Below are 19,337 nucleotides of genomic sequence, written 5' to 3' on the forward strand. Positions count from 1 at the left end.
CCAACAACTTTTACGCCAGGGAACTACAGTTCACTTAGTTAAAGATTTCAAGTTGGCAGATGGGTGGTTAACTCTACACGGAGTCAAGTTCGTTGCAACCCGCGCTTGCGGCATTCATCAAAGCCGAATCGACAGAGTTGATGTGCCCAACGACTTCTCACCGAACCTAGAAGCATGTGAGGTGGTTCAGCTTGCGCCAAGTCAGCAGAAACTCAGTGATGACGCTCCGTTACTCTTCACCTTCAGCGTGAGCACAACAACGAGAATACACAAACCATGGAGGATGGACCCAAGTATTCTTCATGATGACGAAATAATTTCTGTGCTTTATACAGAGCTGGTGGCCTGTCTGCCAGAAGTTGGTCGCATAACTCCGTCCACATTGGACCACTTAAAATCTTGCTGGCGCCTCGTAGCTCAGCAGGTAGGAAAAGCACGCCACACTCGCCTCGCAGCCAAGATGAATGAGATTCACCGACGAATTTTAATCATAGAAAGAGGTGGGTCAACCTCGTTTGCTACGCTCGAAGACGTTGAAGTACAAAAAATCAAATATCAAGATCTTTTAAAGCAGAGGTCTCAAGCTACAAGGCTCGCAAAAGAAATGCACTTATCGGCAGATGAAACCGAGAAATTGACTTGTGCGCAAAGAAACCGTGATCGTCGATGCCTGCCCCGCCACATCGATGAGGCGCTGAAAGAGGGTGGTATCATTGTTATTGACCCGGATGAAGTTCAAGAAGTTTTCCGAGGCCGCTTCGCAAAACTGTTTGCTGCAGAGTATGACGCACAGGACGACGAGTTTGCTGCCAAACTCTCAGCATTTTGCGAAGGTTTGCCATCGCAAGGCTCGGAAGACCGTTTTGGTATTTATGAAGAAACTGATAAAGAACAGGTATGGTACGCCCTAAAATCAATGAAGACGTCAACGTCACTAAGCCCAGAAGGAATACTCACGGGATTTCACCTGCATTTCTTCGATATCTAGGGAAATGCGATCACTGATCTCGTGAATATTTTGTTACGTGATGGCCAAAAACCGCAGTCCTTCTGCGAAGGAAAGGTGATTATTTTGCTGAAACGGGGTATGGAGGCGTCAGACCCAAAAACGTGGTGGTATATTACCCTGTTAAACACAGACTATAAGTTAGTAGTACGACTGCTCTCACGGTGTCAGCGGTCCTTCTTGGAAGAGATTGTGTCACCCTTGCAGTCATGTGCAGTACCAGGACGTTCCGTCTTCGTACATCTAACAATAATCAGAGACCTCGTCGCATATGCCAAAGAAAAACATATCACAGGAGTATTTATTTCGCTTGATCAGGCCAAAGGATTTGATAGAGTGAAACACGGGTGTCTTTTCGCTATTTTACGCATCTTTGGCCTCCCCGAGCAGTTTGTGCGACTGGTAGAAATACTTTATCAGGACCTGTCAAGCTGTCTACTTCAACAATGAAGTGACAAGAAGCTTTGCAATTCAAAATGGAGTGAGGCAAGGAGGCTGTCGGTTGTCTGCGGTATTATTGATTTTGGGTCTAGAGACTTTCATAAGAAAGGTTGCAAACTGCGAGCGTATAGTGGGGTTCTTAATGCCAGGCAAGAAATCCTTGAAAATTATCGTATACGCCAATGATATTTCGGTATTTTTTCGTAACTTGTCTGTCTTTAGTACATTCCTTGACATGTTTGTTCTGAATTTCTTTCTGTCTGGTGCTCTTTTAAACACCACCAAATTTAAGGCATTGCACCTTGGACACTTCAGAGAACTATTGCCAGGAGACATTCAAACAGTTAAGGTGGTATATGCATTTACTCTGAGGAAGCTGTCACAAAACGAGCACTCAAAAAGGGCGCGCCGCCCAATTCTCGCGACGAAGCGCCGAGAAGTCAACGATAAATAAAGAAAACGAGCATCCAAAGACTCCCCGTCTGCGCGTCTCTCTCCCCTCGGAAGCGTGGGTTCGCCGACGAACCTCCTCTCATCGGCGCCCGAGCAAGCCCTGGAACGTTCTAGATGGAAAGGGGCGTGGTGACGCAGGGTTGCGTCATCTGTCGCGGATGGCCCTCGTACCGTCTCGCGCTTTCTCCCAGCCTTCGCTGCGCATCGCGCCGACGAAATGATGAGAACTTTCTGGAATCTCGCGCGGAAGGTATTTAACCGAGCAGCAGAGATGGGAGATAAGCAGAAGAAGGAAGTTAATGCCAGAGTGCGTAGGGTATCCCGCCGCGTCTGTCGGTGAAGGTTTTGTCCGTAGTGACAAAGCAGGCGAAGAAGAAAGTATGCGCCAGAGTGCGTAGAGTGTTCCGCCTTGTGGGCGAAGTGTTTTGTCTTCCATGAAAAAGGAGGAGAAGAGGATTTCCACCTGAGGGGTGAAGACTCGAGCTACAGGCAAGAGTGTGTGTCTACCGCTATCGAGCGAAGACGCGTGGCAGCAGCTGCGTGTGTGAAGCCGACGAGACGTGTTTCCGGCGAAGAAGTTTGAAGCTTGGAGAGTGGCCAAGTGAAGACGCGAGGTTTCCTGGAAGAGAAACTCCGGGTGCAGCGGAACGACAACAACGCTGGACTTTGAGTGAGTGATTCTCGGAAGACTGTCATTCAGTCTTTTCTTCCATGGACTTTGGACTCAATAAGTTTTCGAACTCTTTAGTCTTTAAGTGTCTTGGTTCAATGCATGCGACTGCATTGTAGTGCGTATTGTTGTCTGTGTCCGTTATTTCGAGTGTGGCTGATTGTACTGTGTAGTACGTTGTTTGATTGGTGAGATATTGTATTCTACTATTGTCGAGTGTGCACATTTGTGTATCGTTTTTATCTGCCATTATTGAGAATATAATTTTGTTTTGTTTATCAACTCTCGGCTCTGACTTGTTCTTTGGTCGACAGCCGGCGTCCGCTGGCGCGCCAAAAAGGATCACTTCTAAATTGTCCATGCTTTCGTGGTGCTGTTTGGGGGGGCCGATACTTCGGCCCTTGGAATTAGCCCGGCGATTGCCTCCCAAATTAACGGGACCTGTGAAAATTAATCTGGCGTCCGCGACAAGGGCCTTTTGTTGCACAATGTGTCCAAAGTAGTGAGAAAGAGCCTCGAGTTGTTGATAGTGCTATCGGAACAATTTTGTGTGTTGTTCAGTGTTCTCGTTAACGAATGCAGGAGAGTGTTCCGATAGGCTGATTTAGGCAGATACTTTTTGCACACGGCCAGACTTTATCTGCGAGACACCATGGATCTCGAAAAGTTAGTAGCTCTTGGTGAGAAGATGGGTCTTTCTGGCGCCGAACTACGGAAGCGGGTAAACCAGAAGGAGAAAGAGGCGGTGGAGAGAGAGAGGTGCAGCTGAGAGAGCCAAGGAAGAAAAAGCAGCTGAGTTGGAAAGAGAAAGGATGGCCGCTGAAATGGCGAAAGAAGAAAGAGAGGCAAAGGAGCGACAGTTGAGGGAAGAAAGAGAGCAGCAAATGAAGTTGGAGCTGGAGAGAGAAAGACTGGCAGCTGAGAGGGTGAAAGAAGAAAGAGAGGAAAGGGAACGGCAGTGACAGCGCGAGATAGAGCTCGAGCGGCTCCGTTTGCAACAGCGAAGTGAAACTCCGGTCCAAACTAGAGTTGAAAGCAGCGAACGGGAGGACCACGGCTTCTGCTTGAACCCAAGCAAGCTACTCGTAGCGTTTCATGAAAGGAAGTAGGACCTTGACGCGTACCTTCACAGATTCGAGACGATTGCGAGGAGCCAGAATATCCGGAACATCAATGGGCAACTGCTTTGAGTACCTGCTTGAGTGGCGAAGCGCTCAGTGTGTACGGTAGGCTGACGCCGACTGATGCAGCCAACTATGCAAAGGTGAAAGCTGCTTTGCTGAAGCGATTTATATTTACTGTGGAAGGATTCCGGGACAGATTTCGGACAGGAAAGCCAGCTGATGGTGAGACGGCAACGCAGTATGCCGCCCGACTTTGCCATTATTTCGACAGATGGATTGAACTTTCAGGGACAGCGCAGGAGTATGATGAATTTAGAGAGCTCCTAATTAGAGAACCATTTCTTAATAGTTGCCACCCAAGCCTGTCGCTGTACTTGAAAAAGAGGAGAGCTAAGTCACTTGAAGACATGCTTGAATTAGCTGATCAATTCTTGGAAGCGCAAGGTGGCACTAATTTGGCCAAGGTCAAGAAGGAGTGTCCTGAAGATTCGAAGAAATCGGCTCCCGAAGATAAGAAGCGTGCACCGGAGAGCATTCCGCGATGTTTTCTTTGTAACCGTGTGGGTCACCGCGCTAACAACTGTCGAACTAACTTTACGAGTCCCATGGTCGTAAAATGTTTCAAGTGTGGTCAGACTGGGCACAAAGCAGACGCATGTCGTAACGGAGCGAGTCAAACTCACCAGGTATCCTGTGTGCTAGCAGCACCGAAATCCGATGATAATGCCGTGACCGACGGATTCGTAGAGTTGAAAACTGGGGAGAAACTTCCTACTGTGGGTGCTGTAATGACAAAGCAGCCAACTGGTGTTACGAAGGGAATGCCAACGCTGCCTGGAAATATTGCGGGCGAGAAGATTGCGGTCTTAAGAGACACCGGTAGCTCCACGGTTATCGTGCGGAGAAATTTGGTACGGGAAAGTGAGTTAATAGGCAAAACGAAACCAGTTTGCCTAATTGATAGTACGGTTCGGATGCTTCCCGAAGCAGAAATTGAGGTTGAAACCCCGTACTTCAGCGGGAAGGTTACTGCGCTATGCATGATGACCCCCCTGTACGACCTCGTCATTGGAAACATCGACGGGGCGCGAGGGCCGAATGATCCAGAATGTTTGGGAGAAGATCCAAAGATAGAGCCCTCGCCAACCCAGCGACCGCAAGATACAATGGAGGAGCATCCCGTGACGGATCTCACTCGAGCCCAAGGTGAAGCCGCGGTGCAAGAGACAGTGAATGAGAAGATGATCGTGTTGAATGAGTTCACGTGCTGGGCAACTGGACTTACGTTGGCACGACCTCAACCGACCGACAGTGTAAAGGTGCCGGAGTCGGCCAGCCAGGTGACATGAACAAGTGGGTGAATAACCGGGCAGGATCAGTTGAGCGTCATGACCCGTTAACAATATCGGAAGTGACAACAATGGCTGAGACGCCGCCTCAGATACCGTCGTTGGAAGGGGCTTGCCGGAGCAAAACGAGGAAAAACAATAAGGAGAGATCGATAGAGCACCGCAAGAAAGGGCGCAAGCGCCGCTCGAAATGCACAGGATAGGTGTCGAGGTCGATTCGGAACGTGTTTGACAGTGCTATATGTTAAGTTAATGTGGTTGTTATCCTGTGTCACAACTGTATGTCGAGTGAGTCAAAATGTTTGTTACGGTGATGTGGTTGTACTATTGTTGTAATGAGAGAACTTTGTACATTTGTATTGTCTGGAATCTGAGATGGAGTGTGGTACTCATGCACCTGTGGTTATATTCTATGTGTTGTGAGATTGAATTCAATGTACAATTGTATTGAATGATCTATATTGAATGTGACGTGTCATGAGCAACGGACTATGTTACAGTCTTTAAGTGTGTGCTGACTGTTCGCGCTCGTTTTTGTAGTTTTGAATATTATGAGATAATATTCTTAATGTGGGGGGCAGTGTCACAAAACGATCCCTCAAAAAGGGCACGCCGCGCAATTCTCGCGACGAAGCGCCGAGAGGTCAACGATAAATAAATAAAACGAGCATCCAAACAATCCCCGGGCGCGCGTCCCTCTCCCCTCGGAAGCGTGGGTTCGCCGACGAACCTCCGCTCATCGGCGCCCGAGCAAGCCCTGGAACGTTCTAGATGGAAGGGGGCGTGGTGATGCAGGGTTGCGTCATCCGTCGCGGATGGCCCTCGTACCGTCTCGCGCTTTGCCCCAGCCTTCGCTGCGTATCGCGCCGACGAAATGATGAGAACTTTCTGGAATCTCGCGCGGAAGGTATTTAACCGAGCAGCAGAGATGGGAGATCAGCAGAAGAAGGAAGTTAACGCCAGAGTGCGTAGGGTATCCCGCCGCGTCTGTCGGTGAAGGTTTTGTCCGTAAGGACAAAGCAGGAGAAGAAGAATGTATGCGCCAGAGTGCGTAGAGTGTTCCGCCTCGTGGGCGAAGCCTTTTGTCTTCCGTGACAAAGGAGGAGAAGAGGATTTCCACCTGAGGGGTGAAGACTCGAGCTACAGGCAAGAGTGTGTGTCTACCGCTATCGAGCGAAGACGCGTGGCAACAGCTGCGTGTGTGGAGCCGACGTGTTTCCGGCGAAGAAGTTTGAAGCTTGGAGAGCGGCCAAGTGAAGACGCGAGGTTTCCTGGAAGAGAAACTTCGGGGGCAGCGGAACGACAACAACGCTGGACTTTGAGTGAGTGACTCTCGGAAGAGTATCATTCAGTCTTTTGTTCCAAGGACTTTGGACTCAATAAGTTTTCGAACTCTTCAGCCTTTGTGTGTCTTGGTTCAATGCATGCGACTGCATTGTAGTGCATATTGTTGTCTGTGTCTGTTATTTCGAGTGTGGCTGCTTGTACTGTGTAGTACGTTGTTTGATTGGTGAGATATTGTATTCTACTATTGTCGAGTGTGCATATTTGTGTATCGTTTTTATCTGCCATTATTGAGAATATAATTTTGTTTTGTTTATCAACTCTCGGCTCTGACTTGTTCTTCGGGCCACAGCCGGCGTCCGCTGGCGCGCCAAAAAGGACCACTTCTAAATTGTCCACGCTTTCGTGGTGCGGTTCAGGGGGGCCGGTACTTCGGCCCTTGGAAATAGCCCGGCGATTGCCTCCCGAATTAGCGGTACCCGTATGTGTCAAAAAGAACCTGGGTTGGCGTACTAAGGAGATCTACCGATGTCATATCAGCAGCCACTCATTTTAACCTGTCGCTTACGACAAAAGCAACAGTCATCAAGACACAGACATGCGCTTTGGTGCTTTACATAGCACACATTGCCCTTCTACCTAGCTGTGTCACAGGACGCCTCGTCTACATTACGGGAACGTTCCTCTGAGGTGGAAAACCAGCAAAGATACGAAGGAAATTTTTGCAGCTTTTCACAAACCTTGGATGCCGGGGTCTCCACACATACCAACATTCACGAGAGCACTGGCTGCAAAAACAATACAGAAGCTCTTCGATGATGGCAACTACGCCGGGTACAGGTTCTTGATGTACAGAAGCAGTACACTACAAGAAAATTTAACGGCAAATCCGTACAATAGACCACGAACAGAAATTACGCTTATGATTTACAGAGCTGCCAGTGGCTTGAAACGAACAGTAGAATCAATAGGTTCATGCAGTCTGGAAGATGTTTCATCCCAGAAAATAAGCAAAATGGTGACAAGTAGCACACTGAGCAAACAGGAAGAAAAAGCATCCTGCAAAAAAAAAAAAAATGGAAACGATGGCGTTGCAATCGCGTACCTAACCAGGTGCGCAAGTTTGACTGATTAAGAAGATGGAGGGCATTGCCTACGCGTGACAGGTTAGCCCATTGGGGAGTCGTTCCAAGTGACTGCTGTCCAAGGTGTGGCAAAGTGGAAACGGCCCTACATGCTCTGTTTCAGTGCTCGGGGGCAAGGGGCGTCTGGCACATGGCACAACGCCTCTTTGGCTCTCGCACAGCGCGCTTGGGAACAGAAGCTGGGCTGTTTACAAGACTGGTATTTAAAGTGAACTTGCGCGTACTGTGGCGGCGACGCTGTTTAGCGAAAGTACGGCACAAGCATTATAGAGGTGCCTATCCCTCACTCTAAAAAATACGGCTCATCGTGTGCAATTACCTACTTCAGCAGCTGCAAATGAACGGCGCATAGTCTTTCCTTCGACGATGGCACACACGTTTTTTCAGAGTAAAACAGGGACAGCTGAAGTTTCTAGTTGTTCCGTACTAGCAATGCGCCCACTCTAGTATGCATGCATACGTGTTATTCTGTAAAATATGCTCAAGTTGATTAATTTTATTTTTCTTCAACATGTAACATTTGGATACGCAGTGATCAATTAGATTTTGGTGCTGATTTGCAAGTTGTATACACTGTCTTTACTAGTTTTCCATGTTTAGTTTGTGTGTGTACAAGTTAAGTGTACAATCAACTTCCTTTTTTCTCTGCACTAAATACACTACAGTGTGAATGGACTCGCATCTGCTTGAAGTAAAAGCCTTATCCATTATGTACGTTCTTACCCAGAAAGTGCACTGTAGTCGGTGCCAACAGGAATGATGCCATGAAAGTTCGCGAAGGACAAAATGGGGCACACCTTCATAAACGACGTCATGTGGCAACGTCATATCACATGCCATCATCACCTGGTCGAAGGAGCGATGACACAAGATGATGTGCAAAGATTGCTTCAGTGGAGGAGGGGAGGGAGGTGTAACAGTAGAATTGATAGAGAACGTTGGATTGATTCTATAACCACCTCGTGACAGCATGCTATTTGGCTGAGGGCTTCTTGAGACGTTGTCGACGCTCGGCATCAGCATGTGGTCTTCTCGCCTTCTATCAATTGTTCTTGTTTTAAAAAACGTGTTTAGTGATAATCGGTACTTCGTACTCGACTACGGGAGAGCCATAAGCTGCACCAGTGATGAACACTGATGACGCAGCAGTTCGAAGAAGTGTTCGTCAGCGTACGGAACGGCCTTATAGAGGCTGCACCTCACGACCTGCCGATGCATGTTTGGCCTTCAGTTTTTGAACTCTCCATACTTCCCACATGTGAAGAGCACTCCTTATAAGCTTTACACAATGTCTCAGAGGGTGGTCTTCGTTTACACACCGTGATGTTTTATCGAAGTCTTCATAGAAGCTTGTCTTTTTAGCATCGAATCTGTTCAATTGCGCAGTAGTTTGTCTGTCGGGGAATTTATGGGACCCTAAAACCTCGCCTTTGAGAGTTGAATGGGATAGCGATATTCTGTTCCTAGTGCGTACTTCAAAAACTTAGTGCATAAAACCTTTTTTAACTTGCTATGCACTCACGAGGTGTCCTTATGAAAACAGGCGCCGTAGCGTGTGTGCCTTTTTGTAGTGGGCTACCGACTTTAAACCATATAGTCATAATGTTAATCACATATTCCGACGACCAGTGAAAATAGGCGCTGGTACAACGCATTATTACTGCAATGCTGTATAGTTAAGCATATATAGAAGACGCGTGCGCTTATAATGCATGTGTTATTTTCACTGCATTTTTAAGCAGCGGAAGTAACTTTGTATTCACAAGGAGACGCTTGAGCGTGAATACACGTAAAAAAATAAAACTGATGCACGGCTGTGTGTTAGAACATCCGCCTGCCAAGCAAACAACCCGGGTTCGATCTCCACTCTGCCCCAGGATTTTTTATTATTTACATTATTATTTACATTATTTACATTCTCGATTTCTCGGTCACGCATAAGATGATATTTCGCTGTAATCCTACAACGCCGACACCTGAATTTTGCCGAGACGAGTTCTTTAACGCTGTCGCGTTGAAATAGCAATGCTGCTGCTGCCGATGCTGATGCTGATGCTGATGATAATGATGATTCTGATAACCTCGTATTGATGGCGCAACATCCACAAAGGTGTATGGGCCAAGAACCGGGTGGCAGGATATTAATAGTAAGTAACGAAACTAGAACCACCATAAAAATTATTGTAGAGATAAAACTGCGAAGAAATAAAAATGCTCGCTGAGCTAGCAGTCAAACCATATCTGCTTCCTGATAGAGATAACTATGAATACTGGACTAAGAATCTGAAAAAAAAGGATAGAATAACACGGTAATCTTTTCCTTGCCTTGATGTATAGTCGAACAGAGTAGAGCATACATCCCTGTATGAGAAAGTAGGGAGTGCGTGCGGTAACCTGCACGCACTTCCCATATTCTCCTTGTCATCCTCTCCCTGTTTTCCTTTTCTCCCGGAACACGTGCTGAGCTTTCTGGGCATGCACTGTCATAAAACCCAAATGGATAAGAGAACGAGTACAGAGAGAAAAAAAAAAACAAGATACAGTGTAAACAATGTATTCCACGTAGCTGCTCTGATGCTTTAGCGGGACGGCTCAGTGCTCTCCCATAGTTGAGTACAAAGTACTGGAAACATTTAAGCATTTTTTTTGTCTAAACACATGGGACGTAAGGGGTCTCGACCAAGGCACCAACAATTTTTACGCCAGAGAACTACAGCAATTAGTTGAAGATCTCAAGTTGGCAGATAGGTCGTTAACTTTACATGGAGTCAAGTTCGTTGCGACCCGCGCTTGCGGCCTTCATCAAAGCCGAATTGACAGAGCTGATGTGCCGAACGACTTCTTACCGAATCTACAAGCCTGTGAGGTGGTTCAGCTTGCGCCAAGTCAGCAGAAACTCGGTGATTACGCTCCGTTACTCTTCACCTCTAACGTGAGCACAACAACGAGAATCCACAAACCATGGAGGATGGACCCAACTATTCTTCATGATGACGAAATCATTTCTGTGCTTCAAACAGAGCTGGTGGCCTGACTTCAAAAAGTGGGTCGCATAACTCCGTCCACATTGGACAACTTAAAATCATGCTGGCGCCTCGTAGCTCAGCAGGTAGGAAAAGCACGCCGCACTCACCTCGCAGCCAAGATGAATGAGATTCACCGATGCATTCGAATCATAGAAAGAGGTGGGTCAACCTCGTTCGCTATGCTCGAATGCGTTGAAGTACAAAAAAGTCAAATATCAAGATCTTTGAAAGCAGAGGTCTCAGACTACAAGGCTCGCAAAAGAAATGCACTTATCGACAGATGAAACAGAGAAATTGACTTGTGCGCAAAGAAGCCGTGATCGTCGATGCCTGTCCCGCTACATCGATGAGGCGCTGAAAGAGGATGGTATCATTGTTAATGACCCGGATGAAGTTCAAGAAGTTTTCCGAGGCTACTTGGCAAAACTGTTTGCTGCAGAGCATGACGCACAGGACGACAAGTTTGCTGCCAAACTCTCAGCGTTTTGCGAAGGTTTGCCATTGCTAGGCTCGGAAGACGGTTTAGTATTATATGAAGAAACGGATAACGCCCTAAAATCACTAAAATCAATGAAGACGTCTCCGTCACCAGGCCCAGAAAGAATACTTACGGGATTTCACCTGCATTTCTTCGATATGTAGGGAAAGGCGATCACTGATCTGGTGAATATTTTGTTACGTGATGGCCAAAAACCGCAGTCCTTCTGTGAAGGAAAGGTTTCTATAGCTTAAAGAGAGTATGGAGCCGTCAGATCCAAAATCGTGGAGGCATATTACCCTGCTAAACACAGACTATATGTTAGATGCACGCTGCTATTACGGTGTCAGCGGCCTTTCTTGGAAGAGATCGTGGCCCCCTTGCAGTCATGTGCAGTACCAGGACGTTCCGTCTTCGTACATCTAACATTAATTAGAGACCTCGTCGCATATGCCAAAGAAAAAAAAAAACAGATCACAGGAGTATTTATTTCGCTTGATCAGGCCAAAGCATTCGAGAGAGTGAAACACGGGCAACTTTTCGCTATTTTACGCATCTTTGGCCTCCCCGAGCAGTATGTGCGACTGCTAGAAATACTTCAACAGGACCTGTCAAGCTGTCTTTACTTCAACAATGAAGTGACCAGAAGCTTTGCAATTTAAAAAGGAGTGAGGCAAGGCTGTCGGTTGTCTGCGGTATTATTCACTTTGTGTCTGGAGACTTTCATTAGAAAGGTTGCAAACTGCGAGCGCAAAGTAGGTTTCCCAATTCCAGTCAAGAAAACCTTCAAAATTATCGCATACGCCGATGATATTTCGGTATTTTTTCGTAACTTGTCTGTCTTTAGTACATTACTTGACATTTTTGCTGTGTATTCCTGTCTGTCTGGTGCTCTATTAAACACCACCAAATTTAGGGCATTGCGACTTGGACACTTCAGAGAACTATAGCCAGGAGACATTCAAACTGTTAAGGTGTTATTTGCATTTACTTTGAGGAAGCAGATGTGTAAAAAAAAACCTGGGATGACGTACTTAGGAGATCCACCAATGTTATATCAGCAGCCATTCATTTTAACCTGTTGCTTACGCCAAAAGTAACAGTCAACAAGACAGAGCCATGTGCTTTTACGCTTTACATAGCACACATTGCCCTTCTACCTAGCTGTATAACAGGAAGCCTCGTTTCCGTTGCGGGAACCTTCCTCTGCAGAGGAAAACAAGCAAAGGTACAAAGGAAATTTTGGCAGCTTCTCACAAACCGTGGATGCTTGGGTCTCCACACATACCAACATTCACGAGAGCACTGGCTGCAAAAACAATACAGAGGCTCTTCGATGATGGCAACTACGCCGGGTACAGGTTCTTGATGTACAGAAGCAGTACACTACAAGGAAATTTAACGGCAAATCCGTACAATAGACCACGAACAGAAATTACGCTTATGATTTACAGAGCTGCCAGTGGCTTGAAACGAACAGTAGAATCAATAGGTTCATGCAGTCTGGAAGATGTTTCATCCCAGGAAATAAGCAAAATGGTGACAAGTAGCACACTGAGCAAACAGGAAGAAAAAGCATCCTGCATGAAAAAAAAAATGGAAACGATGGCGTTGCAATCGCGTACCTAACCAGGTGCGCAAGTTTGACTGAATTAGAAGATGGAGGGCATTGCCTACGCGTGACCGGTTAGCCCATTGGGGAGTCGTTCCAAGTGACCGCTGTCCAAGGTGCGGCAAAAGGGAAACGGCCCTACATGCTCTGTTTTAGTGCTCGGGGGCAAGGGGCGTCTGGCATATGGCACAACGCCTCTTTGGCTCTCGCACAGCGCGCATGGGAACAGAAGCTGGGCTGTTTACAAGACTGGTATTTAAAGTGAACTTGCGCGTACTGTGGCGGCGACGCTGTTTAGCGGAAGTACGGCACAAGCCTCATAGAGGTGCCTATCCCTCACTCTAAAAAATACGGCTCATTGTGTGCAATTACCTACATCAGCAGCTGCAAAGGAACGGCGCATAGTCTTTCCTTCGACGATGGCACACACGTTTTTTCAGAGTAAGACAGGGACAGCTGAAGTTTCTAGTTGTTCCGTACTAGCAATGCGCCCACTCTTGTATGCATGCATACGTGTTATTCTGTAAAATATGCTCAAGTTGATTAATTTTATTTTTCTTCAACATGTAACATTTGGATACGCAGTGATCAATTAGATCTTGGTGCTGATTTGCAAGTTGTATACACTGTCTTTACTAGTTTTCCATGTTTAGTTTGTGTGTGTACAAGTTAAGTGTACAATCAACTTCCTTTTTTCTCTGCACTAAATACACCACAGTGTAAATGGACTCGCATCTGCTTAAAGTAAAAGCCTTATGCAATATGCACGTTCTTACCCAGAAAGTGCACTATAGTCGGGGCCATCAGGATTGATTCAAAGTTCGCGAAGTACAAAATGGGGCACACCTTCAAAAACGACGTCATGTGGCAACGTCATATCACATGCCATCATCACCTACCTGGTCGAAGGAGCGACCACACAAGATGATATGCAAAGATTGCTTCAGTGGAGGAGGGGAGGGAGGTGTAACAGTAGAATTGATAGAGAACGTTGGATTGATTCTATAAACGCCTCATGGCAGCATGCGCTTTGGCTGAAGACTTCTTGTCGACGCTCGGCATCAGCATGTGGTCTTCTCGCCCTTTATCAAGTGTTCGTGTTTTCAAAAAAAGTTTATAACGATTCAAAGTACTTCGTACTCAACTATGGCAGAGCCATGAGCTGTGCCAGTGAAGAACACAAATGACGCAGCAGTTCGAAGAAGTCTTCGTCAGCGTACGGAACGGGCTCATAGAGGCTGAACATCACGACCTGCCGATGCATCATAGCCCTTCAGTTTTCGAAATATCAGTACTTCCCGCACGTGAATAGCTTTCCATATCAGCTTTACACAGTGTCTCAGAGGGTGTTTTTCGTTTACACACCGTGATATTTTAACCAAGTCTTCATAAAAGCTTTTCCTTTTAACATCGAAGCTGATCAAGAACGCCGTAGTTTGTCTGCCGAAAAATTTAGGGACCTTAAAACTTCGCCTTTGAGAGTTGAATGCGATAGCGATATTCTGTTCCTAGTGCGTGCTTCAAAAACGTAGTGCATAAAACCTTTTCTAACTTGCTATGCACCCACGAGGTGGCCTTATGAAAACAGGCGCAATAGCGTGTGTGCCTTTTTTAGTGGGCTACTGGCTGTAAACCAGATAGTCATTATGTTAATCCCATATTCCGACACCCAATGAAAATAGGCGCTGGTACAACGCATTATTACTGCCTTGCTGTATAGTTAAGTAAGTATACAGGACGCGTGTGTTTGTAAAGCATGTGTTGTTTTCACTGCATTTTTAAGCAGCGGAAGTTAATTTCACGGTATTCATAAAAAGACGCGTCACTACGCGTGAAAAAAAAAAACAAACAAAAGAAAACCACCGTGTTTTAAAACATCCCCTCTCCAAGCAAACAACCCGGGTTCGATCTCCACTCTGACGCAGGTTTTTTTTATTATTTACTATTTGAATCGTTCTCGATTTCTCGGTCACGCATAAGATGATATTTCGCTGTCATCCTACAACGCCGACACCGGAATTTTGGCGAGACGAGCTCTTTAACAATGTCGCGTTGAAATAGCAATGCTGCTGCTGCTGCTGCTGCTGATGCTGCTGCTGAAGATGACTTCGTATGGATGGCGCTCACCCACAAAGGTGCATGGGCCAAGAACCGGGTGGCAGGATACTAGTGGTAAGTAATGAAACTAGAACTACCATAAACCTTAGTTTAGAGATAAAACTGCGAAGAAATAAAAATGCTTGCTGAGTTAGCAGTCAAACCATATCTGCTTCCTGATAGAGATAACTAGGAATACTGGACTAACAGGCTGAAAAAAAAAAGATAGAATAACACGGTAATCTTTTCCTTGCCTTGATGTATAATCGAACAGAGTAGAACATAGATCCCTAGCTGTATGATGAACTAAGGAGTGCGTGCGGCAACCTGAGCGCACTTCCTATATTCTCCTTGTCATCCTCTCCTTGTTCCCCTTCGCTCCTGGAAAACGTGCTGGGCTTTCTCGGCTTGCACTGTCATAGAGCCCTAATGAATGACAGAACGAGTACAGAGAGAGAAAAAGTAATCAAGAGACAGAGAAAGAGGGAAATTATAGGAAACAGAAATATAGCAAACTTTGGTGAAAAATTATTGGCCGCGCATTTACGTACTTCACCGCAAATGTCGTCGAAGGGTGATAGTCGTCTGTCTGGAGGCGCTCCCCGATACACGAGCGCCGTCTACCACTAACGCCCGGAAACTAAAGCTTGTGTAGAACGAAGAGCCAATGGTAGGTGGCAGCGCCGTGCCGTCTTCACGAAGTGTTGGGGACACCTTCTTTTCCGTGCATGGCGCTGCAATGTCAGCGCAGCATAAGTCTTGACCAATATCTTGACAAATATGGCAGAAATCTTGTCCATCAGAGAATCCCGGAAATCTTGACCATCTCGTGTTATTTACCGTGCACCGAGATCGCCCAGTACAAGGGCCATTTTGACTCCACCGAACTGACACCACCACGGCCCGGATCGAAGCCGTGGGACTATGGGGGCATCTGACCACGTGAAAGTAGACATAAAAATATACCCCATGGTAACCGCATATGTGATTTGGGCTACAGGTGATGCTTTGCGCTTTTCAGAAAAACAAAATCAGGCTGGTAATGACAGAAGTGCTTTGGGAAAATGTCGTTCCATTCGGTTGGCGCTCTTGCCATTCACTCTCTCTTTCCTCCTTCGCCCCACTCTCCCGTCCACTCGTTGTAAATATATATAATTAGAGTGAAGCGCGCGCCTCGCTCTCGACCTTTCACTGTCTAATGAATGCTTAAATAAATGGTTACGGTACAAGTCCTCGTTTCGTCATTAATACACGCGTTTAAAATGACCACAGATCAGTGCGCTCGCAATGCCAGAAATGCATTCGCATTTCTCCACGATTCCACTCGGGAAGGTGGGGCAATTCTTTTTTTCTATTTCGCGGGCTTTCTTTGTAGCTAGGAAAACAACACATTCGGGCCCCGAAATAATGATACGCAGCAAAAACAATGAACGAGTACATCGTATTCGCAGATGCCCTTTATAGCTCCAACATTTTTAGTGTTGTGTTCAACCGGTCCTGGCACTCGGAGTGCTGTCACATGGCAGTCACACACGTTTGGCTATAACGTCTATACCTTACATAGGCCAATGTCTGTTCTTCTCTGGTCTCAGCATAGAATGCACAGCGAGAACTTTACGAATAAAGCTGGTTGGACTTGTCTTTTTTTTTTCCAGTGATCCTTCTCCCGCAGAGTATATTCAAGGTGTTCTTTCACACTTCGCTTTCACACGAGCCAATTTCGAGCTGTCGCATTGATAAAGTGACAGTATAACAGGTTCTTTGCGGAGTCTTGCAAAGAAATCGGCTGGCTGTCGGTGACGAGCCGGCACGTGTGCCCTTGAAAGCTAAATTTCGTCGAACGAGAAAGGCGATACCCGGAAGTTCCTGACGTATCTTCTCTCGCGCCGTTTTCGCACTATTAAAGGTGTTCTCCGTATAGAAGTACATATATTGGAAATCCATCTATGTTCTGACACGCTCGCACTCACGTATAGTTATTTCGCCTTCCATTCCTGTTCAGCTCTGATGGCTTTAAGCTCTCTAGGCCTTGGTGATGCCGAGAGTGCTTGGGTGTTGGTGGTGGGTCAAATCTTTCCAGTATGACGTGGATTAACCTAACGGCTTTTGTTTGTAATCAATCCTGTTGCACATCATTAATTTACTGGGCTAGTTAAAAAAATGTAAACATATTCAAGCTTGCTCCTAATGCATGCGTCGTAAGATATTTTTCAGGCTTTTTAATAGCATTAAAGTTGTCTCTTCAGCAAACACCATTTCTTTGGGACCACATGTATACAGGGTGTTTCAAGAATCGCGTCCAATATTCTTAAAAAAAACATTAAAGGCGCTATTTGCTCGTTATCTTTACAGTTGCCTTTTCTATAGCGGCAGGCATCTTAAGAGGGTTGAATAAATCATTTCTAACAGTAATTAGGAAAGTTAAATTAACTTTCTTAACTAGTGGAGTTAGGCAGTTAGGTAAAAAGGAGCATTCATGCCCTTCTCGTGAAGAACCCGTGGCCGCTTCGAAATTTCGGAAAAGTGGCCTCTAGTAATAAGTGCGAATTCATCGAATTCTCGTCAATTCTCGTAATAAAATTCTCGTAAAACGCGTAAGAGACCAACTGCCATATTCGTTAGAGACGTCCGAAATGAGGGGGCGTTGTTATATCAACCATCATGGTAGTGTGGCTGTGTGTGCTGCGCTTGTAATTCCAGCACACATTACACACAAACGTTAACAAAATAGGAAGAACGTTGTGCAGCTCTGTAACCGCTGTTTAAAACAGTGACGTCATTGTACACGTCTGCTTGTTGCGCTCATCGGTCGTTTGCTTTCTCTTTCGTCGAAGAACTTAAAATTAATTAATTCGCAATGATTCTTAGAGGCCGCTTTTACGAAGTCTGAAAGCGGCAACAGGTTCTTCGCATGAACGACTTAGATTCTCCGATTCGGCTTAGCCGTCTAATTTCGCTAATTGAAAAGGTAATTTATTTAGCTTTTTATATTTACTGCTCCAAGTGATGTTCAGAACCTCCCCAAGGCGCCCTTCGCTACAGAAAAAGAAACTGTGAGGACAGCGAGCAAATACCGCCTTTGGCTGATTGTTAAAGAATATTGGACACATTTCTTCAAACACCCTTGCATATTGACGCGATAGCGGTAAAGAGCTCGTTTAGCAGAAATTCCGGCGTCGGTGTCGGCGTCGTTGCTTGCGAGTAAGCGAAAAATCATAATCTTCGCGGGAATGAGAATACAACAACCTTTGCGTGACTGTAAAATTGAGGATGCAAACAAAACTAATTACAAAGAAAATCCGGTCTCAGTGGGAATCGAACATGGGTCGTTTGCGTGACAAGCGGATGGTTCAGCACGCAGACACGCCTCTTTTTTTCTTTATTTCCGGTTAAACTTCACACACGGAGCACTAAGGCAAATATATTGCAATACACAGCAAACATGACAGAACAATGAGTAGGGCCGTCAAGCACTGCTAAAGCGCATCACACCTTAAAATTCCTTCATAGGAAGCATGGCTTGCACCCTTTCTAACAACAAAGGAACCGATTCATTTGTTCTTTATACCCCTAAAAACGTTGATATGATTTCTTTGAAAAAATGGTCAGATCCCACGTACAGTGGGAATCGATGACATGCGAAGCACGAATCAGGAAGGTTGATATGTCACTTTCAAATCAGCACAATGTTACGAGGTGGAGGTAAATGATGTGGTATAGGACTTACGTGTCATGATTATCATGTTTAGATGTTTCATTTACCTTTCTCATCTATTCAAGTCACGTGATACAAAATTTAGTATTGTGGAGCGAGCGAAACGACCGCAAGCACGCTATGAGTGTGGTATGTTGTCAGCTTCTCGGGATTATCATGTTTCCACAAGTCATATTCTTTCGTCATACATTGACGTCACGGAACACCAAATTTGGTGCATGCGGAGCCACCAAAACGGCCGCGTAAGCATCATGAAGGGCCCAAATGTTGCGTTGAGGCGCGAGCACGCTGGGCACAGCGACACTACGTTAGCAAAACGCGAGCACTCTGAAGTCTGACGCCAAGAGCGACCGGCACACCACCGTCCGTCGGCACGGCCCGAGGGTAACCGGCACTAAATTTTATATGCTGCATTTCGCACCGATGCGTTACCCAGGCAATATTGCGTCTCCCTCTTTTCGTAACGGAGGGACGCCGGACGCGCTGAAACGCGCATGCGTCAAAGCAACGCAGCGTGGCGTGCGCCTGCAAGCATATGGCAGGACCGGCGCCTGGCGTGGCAACGCTGGCGTGACGCGACGAAATGAACGCCGACGAGCACGCGCACCGCGTCATGTCCAAATGTATCGGCGCCTTGACTGTGGCGTGTAGTGATGTTCTCACGTGACACACACCTCATGATTATTATATTTGCACCAGTCACATACCTCCGTCCTGTATAGGCGTCATGTAACACCAAATTTGGCATATGTGAAGCTAGCGAAACAGCCGCGAGCGCATCATTAGTGTGGCATGTAGTCATGTTACATGACACGCATCTGATGTTTATCATGTTTATCACTACTCCCATACCTTCGTCATTCATTCACCTACCGTAATACCAAATTTGGTATATGTGACAGCAGAGAACCTGCCGCGAGTGCAACATGAGCGTGGC

The sequence above is a fragment of the Rhipicephalus microplus genome, chromosome 7 (assembly GCF_043290135.1).
Source record: "Rhipicephalus microplus isolate Deutch F79 chromosome 7, USDA_Rmic, whole genome shotgun sequence".
Lineage (NCBI taxonomy): Eukaryota > Metazoa > Arthropoda > Arachnida > Ixodida > Ixodidae > Rhipicephalus > Rhipicephalus microplus.